This window comes from Nannospalax galili, unplaced genomic scaffold (assembly GCF_000622305.1).
Source record: "Nannospalax galili isolate Female #2095 unplaced genomic scaffold, S.galili_v1.0 scaffold50, whole genome shotgun sequence".
NCBI classification, from domain to species: Eukaryota; Metazoa; Chordata; class Mammalia; order Rodentia; family Spalacidae; genus Nannospalax; species Nannospalax galili.
Window position 1 is genome coordinate 997,151 of NW_008328749.1, and position 8,880 is coordinate 1,006,030.

Consider the following 8,880-nt stretch of genomic DNA (forward strand, 5'->3'; position numbering starts at 1 on the left):
ATGTACAATATATATTGTACATATAAGACATATTGTATACATGTATGAAACTACCAAAGAATAAGCAAAAGATCCCTTTTAAAAGTTGCTTCAAATGAAGGCAATACTTTATGACTAAAGGAATCATTGCTTGCCCTACATTAGGCAGCTGTTTTTTGCCTGAATTTAAAGATTCTCTTTCACCTATAAAATTCTAAGCAGATGCTATTAATGCCAGAGGAAAGAAATGCTTACTCAAACCCAGGGACTAGATCAGCCTAAAAGCCTGAGTAGTTGTTCTCTTCAGATTCAGAAATGTGATCTGCCTCCTGTAGAATGGGCATCTGAACAGCAAGTACTAGTAAAGGAGACCTGGTGACAAAGCCTTAGAAACCTGATAAGATGCATAATGTCCCACAGGAATGTTTTGATTGCATAAGAGAGATGTGGTAATTTTTCAATCTAATTAGCTTGTTACATAAGAATGTTTTTGCAGCTACCAATTATTGGCTATTTCTATGTACCAGTCCCCCTGAATTTTCATATATTTTATTTCTTTTTGTTATTTAATTTCTTTCTTGTTTTTGCTCAAACTGTTTCATGAGATTGATATCAGATGCTGTTCCCCACCCCCTTTTTTTGGGTCTTTTTTTGAGACAGGGTCTCCCTGTAGCCCCAGCTGTCCTGGAACTCACTATATAGACCAGGCTGGCCTTGAACTCACAGAGATCCACCTGCCTCTGTCTCCTGAGTGCTGTGATTAAAGGCGTGCGCCACCACGTCCGGCTTGTTTCCCTCTTTTTATAAATAAGAAAAGATGAAGCTGAAGCGATGACTCAGCAGTTAAGAACACTTGATGCTCTTCCAGGGGACCTGGGTTCAATTCCAAGTATCCACATGGCAGCTAACAACTGTCTATAACTCCAGTTCCAGGGGATTTGACACTCTCTTCTGGCCTATGTGGGCACTGCACAACAGAGGTGTACTTAAATACATTCAGGCAAAACACATAATATACACATAAGATAAAAAAATAATACACATAAAATATATAAATATAATACATAAATATAACAAAATGCTTATAAATAAGATAACTTGCTCAAGATCATAGCTAGTGAGTATAACCTGAATTTAATTAATTCCATTTCCCTATTCTCTCCCCTTCCCAGATGGGGTGAATTAAAATGAACATAAATTTTGATTTTGGCATGCATTTTGAATATTGAAAATTCAAAATTGTGAATTTTTGGCATGTTACAAATTCTACTTCATATAACCATCAATTCAACCTATATCTTGTTTCACCAAAGATAAACTAAAGTAGTTATAAATGCTTTTTTCTAGTTTGACCTAGAAAAGAGTACAAGGCTGGGAGATGGCTCAGTGGGTAAACTGATTGCTGTGCAAACATGAAGACCTAAGTTTGGATCCCCAATATGCACATAAAAAGTCAGACAGGGGCTGGGGGCGGTGGCACATACCTTTAATCCCAGCACTGAGGAGACAGAGGCACATAGATCTCTGCAAGATCAAGGTCAGCCTGGTCTACATAGCAAGGTCCGAGGCCAGCTGGGGCTACAGGGAGACCCTATCTCAAAAAAAGTAAACAATTTTTTTTAAAGCCAGGTACAGTGGCACTAGCTAGTTTAGCCAAAATGTCAAGTTCTAAAATCAACAGGAGACCTTGTCTCAAAAGATAAGGTGGAAAATGAGAGACTCAGGCATCCAGTGTTGACCTGTGGACTTCACACCTGTGTGCATGGGCAAGTGCACCTGTACATACTCATACAACATGCACACACAACATACTTATACAACACACACTCATACAACACATGCTAATACAACACACATTCATACAACACACACAACACACTCATACAATAACACACAGTCATACAATACACACACACACACACACACACACACACACACACATGCACACAAGAATGGAACCATGAAAGATTGGTTCGTTAAGCTTGGTGTCTCTTGGTATATTCCTTTATCAAAAAATCATAAAGCTTGAGAATAAAAAGTTCTTATTTCAAATAATTCTTTGCCAAAAATGGAAGATCTATTGATCACAAACAAAAAATTATTTCTACTTTAAGTTGTTCATTCTTTTAAGATGAGGTTTGTGCAATAGAATGGCTAGTTTTTAAGGAGTAGGACACAAATCACACATTTGCCCACTTGAAAAACATTTATTGAGTGTCTCTGAAGGGCTTCTGTGAGATAAAAAGGAAGGTATAGAGGACATAGTACCTGTCTCATGGATCCTATATCCATACATGCATGCATACATGCATGAATACATACATACATACATATGAAATAAAGCATAATTAGAAATTATGTGTCATGGGGGAATGGTCTGTGTTATGTGAAAGTGTGTATTTGAAGGACTTCTCTTGTTTTGATGTTCAGAGTGTTAGATCCTGTGAATTCAGAAGTAAATAATATGAAAGGCAAAGGCTGGGATGTAACTCAGTGGTAGAGGGCTTGCCTAGCATGGAAGGCCTGGATTTAATCTCTGGCACCCCCTAAAAGAGTGAATACTGTATATTTACATCTCACATTTAAATTACTGTTGCATTTATAAGCAGCGTAACTTACTGAAACTAGAGCTGGAGAGATGGCTCAGTGGTTAAGAGCACTGGCTACTCTTGCAGAGGACTGGAGTTTGATTCCAGAACCCACATGGCATCTAACAACTGTCTGTAACTCCAGTTCCAGGGGATCCAATGCCCTCTTCTGACCTCTGCCAGCATTGCATGACACGGGTGCACTTACATACCTACAGGTAATATACCTATATACATAAAATTTTAAAAGTAAATAAAATATTTTTTAAATAATGAAACTTCCAGATCTTTATTGCTAACTTACAGTAGTTTGAAACACAGAGAAACTGATTTTTTTTTTTTAACTGAGGCGTCATCTTCATAGGACTTTTCAGAAAATGCTACTTTGCTACTTTGGGTATAACTTTGAGAATCAAAATCCATAGAACAAAAATTATGAAAGGTTATTTGTAGGTTAGACTTATAGCTCAGTAGTAGAGCATAAGCCCTAGATCAATCCCCAACACCTAAAAAACAATATAGGTTATTGAGGTGACTCAGTGGGTGGAGGCACCTGCCAACCTGAGTTTAGTCCTTCAAGCCACATAGTAGGGGGAGAGAACCCACAAATCCTGCAAATTGTTCTCGGAGGACTTCCACACGTGTTTCCCTTGACACATGCACTGTGGCATGAGCACCCCAACACACATTCAAACACAAAATAAACAAATAAAATTTTAAATGTGGGAAAAATAGACCTCGTATTTTTTCAGTAAATATTGTATTTCCTGACCAAAAAGTATAGCATTGCTCATAATTGTTTTCTCCATGAAACATAAAACCACATAGTTACTTCTTTAGTATGCTTCATGTGTGTGTGTGTGGGGGGGTGCTTTTTAAGCCTATTCAAAGCTGCTTTTCAAAAATTGATAGGACATCATCAAGGTCAGAAAGTCTAAAATTAACTCTACCAGCTGTGTTTTAGTTTGCTTCATATAGCACATGGGCTCAGGGGACTCAATCAGCTGCTTCAATCTAGTCTACTCTTAAAAAGTCTGTTTGCCTGGAGTGCCTGTTTTGCACAAGACATGGTAACTAAGCAGCTTGAAAATATATGGAGACTAAATGAATAAGTCTCTCCATGATCTTAGAAAAGCCTAGCAACGATGTGGGGGATGGAGGAGTCACAGCTGAATTTCCCAGACAGGAGGCTTAACTTTTAACCTTGCCAAAGTTTACCAGAGAGCAGGCTGCTGATGTGCTGTCAGAGATCAAGAGATGAAGGTGTCATTTCAAAGAGGCTATGTTTTTAGCCCACCATCTCCTTGAGGTCCTGTGGCCTGAAGGACCATATATAGACATAGAGAGTATCCCAACTGGGTGCCACTTAAAAATATCCTAGGAATCAGCAGCTGTTATTTTCACCCACGCACATTCACAGTTGGCTTAATTAAACAGTAGTGCCTGTTCTCCAGAGCTGCTGCCCTTTGGGTGTTTTTTCCTATTCTGTTCCCCTTGGAACAACAAAAAGCAACATAGATAAATGAAAGGAATCAGTTAATGAGAACGTATGGGCTTGCATCCATTTAAATAATGAAATGTGCAGCCCTGGGGTGACAGGGACAGAAGACTGTTGTGAGCTTAGGCTATATATATATATAAAGGGAGATGGGGGGGAGGGGAGAGGAGGGAAGGGGAGGGAAGGGAATCAGATCTTTGTATATGGTTTTGAACCCCCTCTATAAGACTGCTGGAATCCAAGGATCCCAGGCACTCCCTAGTCTTGGCCATCTGTTCTCTCTTGCCTATGACCATTGCTACATTCCCATCTTGGCATCTCCGTCCTGTTTTCTTTAGTTGTCATAGTCACAGCCATAGCAACCTGAGCAGGCCACAATCCTCTTATAGTTGGAGACATGAGATACTGCTTTATACAACACAATCACCCTGTCCAGCACCAGCAGGAACCTGGTACCAGATAGTCAAACCATTTGTTTCATTTCAGGAGAAATATTCCAATGCTCCCCAAGTGTCACTATCTTAAAGCTCTCTACAGAACAAAACACCTACAAGCAAAAAAACCAAGATAATTAATCTCACCTTGAAATCTGATCAAGCATTTCCAATCTCTATAATTTTAGGCTGTATTCTATAGCTCCACACTAATAATTTCATTTGAATATATACTTAGCAAAAGAAAACCCTAGCTTGGCATGATGGTACACACCTATGATTCCAGCACTCCAAGGAGGATTATGAGTTTGAGGACACCAAAGATCACATAGAAAAACCTTATCTAAATAAACAATAAGGAACTTTGTTTTTGTAGTGCACTAATTCTAAGAGGTCTGTCCTGAGACTTCTTGAAGGTCTTCCTGGAGATTTTTTTTTTTTTTTTGGTCTTTTTGAGACAGGGTCTCTCTGTAGCCCCAGCTGTCCTGGAATTCACTATGTAGACCAGGCTAGCCTTGAACTCACAGAGATCTGCCTGCCTCTGCCTCCCGAGTTCTGGGATTAAAGGCGTGCACCACCACGCCCGGCTTCCTGGAGAATTTTAGGGGACTCATTCAGTCAGTAACATTTAACAACAGACATCTACTATAAACCAGTAAACATCTAGGGGTGAGGGCACTAAAAAGATTTTTAAAAAAAGAAAGACATTATCACAGCTTCAGGGAACATTTCTAACTGTGGAAACTGACATGTAAAGAAGTCATTACAACATGAAACGATACCTCATAACAGGGCTATATACAAAGGACTGTTGGTACCCAGTTGGTGACAAGGGGCTACTTTAATATGAGAAAGAAGGATCAAGGAGAATTTTAGCAAAAACAATCTTTTTTTAAATTTTCTATCTTTATTTTTAATTTTTTTGCGGGGGAGGGGGGTTCATATGTGCATGTAAGATCATGTAAAGGCCAGAGGTCAATGTTGAGTTTCTGCATTAATTGCTTGCCACCTTATTTTTTGAAAGAAGGCCTCTTACTGAACCTAGAGCTCACCAATTAGGCTGCCCAGCTGGCCAGCAAGCTCCAGGGATCTGCCTGTCTACTTCCTCAGCACTGTGATAACAAGGGAGTGACCATGCCCAGTTTTTTATGAAGATCCTGGATATCCAAACTTGAGTCCTCATGCTTGGGTCCTCATGCACTAAATTTTCCCTTCTCCCTCCCTGGGGGAACCCGTGAGCACCCTCTGAGGACTCTAGGGTCTCCTGGTCCTGATGCAGATTGACAAAACTGACATAACACATTCTATTTGGGTTTTGCATTGTTTATGACATCCAGGAGCGGGTGACTTACAAGGTCATGAAACACTGGCATCACCATGTCCTGCCCCCTGTCTCTCCCAGCTTTCTGTGCTTGACCTCTCCCCTGCCAACTCCGTTCAGTGCTCAATGTGGCGATGGCTCCACCCCTTTTCCCCCAGTGTGCTCAGCGTGGGTCTCTAGACCCACCCCCAATCAAGTCTAGCTTTTCGGAGGAACTTCCTGGTTACATGTGGTAAGTACTTTACCGGCTAAGGCATCTCCCAGAGTTAGTTGATCTTCTAGTGAAGAAAGGTTGATAGAGTAAAGGCAGAGAGAAGGCATCACAGGAAGAACACAGAAAATGCAAAGCCCGGAACCGTAAACAAAATAACATTTAGCCAGGTATAGTGGTGCACATCTATACTCTCAGCACTCAAGAAGGAGACTGAGGCAGGAGGATTGTGAGTTCAAGGCCAGCTTTGGCTGTATAGACCATATCTCAAGAAAACAAAAACAGCCCACTGACAACCATGTACCTGTTAATGCGAACTCTCACACGCTTATTCAAATTTTTCTTTCTCTGTGTGTGGGTGCACATGAGTGTACAAGTCAGCATGCACAAGTGTGAATATGTATATGAAGAGCAGAGGAAAATTTCTGCTGTCTTTCCTCAGGTATAATCTATCCTTTTTTTTTTTTTTTTTTTTTTTTTTTTTTTTTTTTTTGCTGGAACTCACCAGGCTAGCCAATAAGCCCAGGACTTCCCCAGTGCTGCGATGGGATTAAAAGTGTGCCATCACCTTAAAGTATTTGTTTGTTTGTTTTTGGTGTTTATTGTTTGTTTGTTTTTGGTGTTTTTTGTTTGTTTGCTTTTGGTGTTTTGTTTGTTATTGGTATTTTGTTTTTTTAGAGACTGGGACTCCCCATAGCTAGCCTGGAGCTCAGGATGTAGACCAGGCTGGTCTTGAACTCACAGAGATCCACCTGCCTCTGCCTCCCAAGTGCTGTGATTAAAGTTATGAGCCACCATGCCCAGCCCATCCACCTTAAAGGGTTTTTTAAAAAACATTTTATTTATTGATTTTTATTTTATGTGAGTACATTGCTTGCATGTATGTAAGTGCACCTGTTTCATGCAGTGCTCACGGAGGTCAGAAAAGGGTGTTAAGTCCCCTGGAACTGGAGTTACAGACAGTAGTGAGTTGCCATGTGAGTGCTGTGATGAACTCAGTCCTCTGCAAGAGCAGCCACTGCTCTTAACCACTGATTCATCCCCAGACCCTAGTTTTTTATGTGGGTTCTGGGAATCAAACTCAGGTCCTCATTTTTGCAAGGCAAGCACTTTCCTGAATGGGAAATCTCTCCAGAATTCAGTAAATATTTCTTTTTTAATATAATAATTTTATTAATTCCTTGAGACTTTCATACGTGCATACAATGTATTTTGATCATGTTCTCCACCACTCCTCCCCCTAAATCCTCCCAGAACTACCACCCACCTCCCCACTACCTCCCAGTTCATGTCTTCTTCTCCTTCTCCTTCTTCTCCTCCCCCTCCTCCTCCTCCTCCTCCTCCTCCTCCTCCTTCTTCTGCTGCTCTCTGTCTCTCTGTCTCTGTCTCTCTCTCTCTCTCTATGTGGTCATGTTGAAACTCCACACACAGCTACCAGTCATTTTGAGAGATAATTATACTTTGGAAGTGTTGTGATATTTGGATGTTGAAACAAAGTCATCATTCTTCGAAATAGGTGCCTGACAGCTTTCTCAAGAACTCGATTTACGAACTCAAGTTAAAACAAATGAACATATCTTCCCCTTTTTACTTCCTCTTTTGAACAATTTTATGACTGAAAAAAAAAGACACTCTACCACAATGGAAAATACCTCATTTTTCCATTAAAATGCACTATTCTTTTTTTAAACAGCTGGCCCATCCACTTCTCTTCCCATTCTGTTAAAGGGAGCCATGCCAAGGAGACCAAGCCAAGGTCTCAGCAACCAGGTGGAGAGCTGTTTGGAAAGCAGCTCTGGAACACGCCAACACTACAACCACAGCACCGAGGGAGCCAAAAAGAAAAAGAGTCAGACTGGACTGCACTACTGACCAGCCATTCTGTCTCCTTTATAACTAATGAGAGGCGGGTTGCTTTCCCCACAGTCAGAGGCACTAGCACAAGCCGGCCTTTTAGAGGTCAGTGGGCCCAGAATCAGGGCAGTATTGGTTCATACACCTCGTCACACCTCCAAAAGAGAAGGTCCACATTGAGTCAACACCTGGTCAAAACTTAACTGAAAAAATAAAAAAAAGAAACCAACATTAATAGTGAAATGAGGGCCATTGTTTAAATGACTGTATATTGAAGATTTTTATAAGGCTGACAACTTCTCTATTTTCCAACTTAATGCAGACTTCTCTGCTAGCAGATACACTAAAGACTTACAGAGTATCCCTACAGATGGGCTCGCGCATAGAATAATCTAAACAAACACTTTAAAGGCTTGACCAGAACCTTTGCTTTTCAGCTCATTTTTGTTGTTGTTTTGCTTTAAAGAGGAAATCACAAGTTCATCAGAGGGAGAATCATGGAACTATGAATCATTTAAGATTCAGCTTCACTTGGGGCTGGAGAGGTGGCTCAGCAGTTAAGAGCAGTGGCTGTTCTTGCAGAAGACCCAGGTTCATATCCCAGCACCCACATGGCAGCTAACAATCGTCCATAACTCCAGTTCCAGGGGATCCAACAGCCTCTTCTATCCATGGGCACTGTGTGACATGGGTGCACTTACACACATGCAGGCAATACACTCATACTCATAAAGTAAAAATAAATCAAGCCAAAAAAATTAGCTGCACTCACAAATTTCACTCTCAAACACAGATTCCTTTATTAAAAATAGAATTCTCCCCCTTTTGTCCATTTTTGCAACAGATTTGTGTCTTTCTAAGGGCTAGGCTACCTCTCCTGACAGCTTCATCCCCACAGTGATCTCAGAATTTGCATACATCCTCCACAAATGGTGTTACCCGTGTGTACAGGTAGGCTATTCCTATCCTCAACAGTTGAAGTTTGAAAAGTGTCT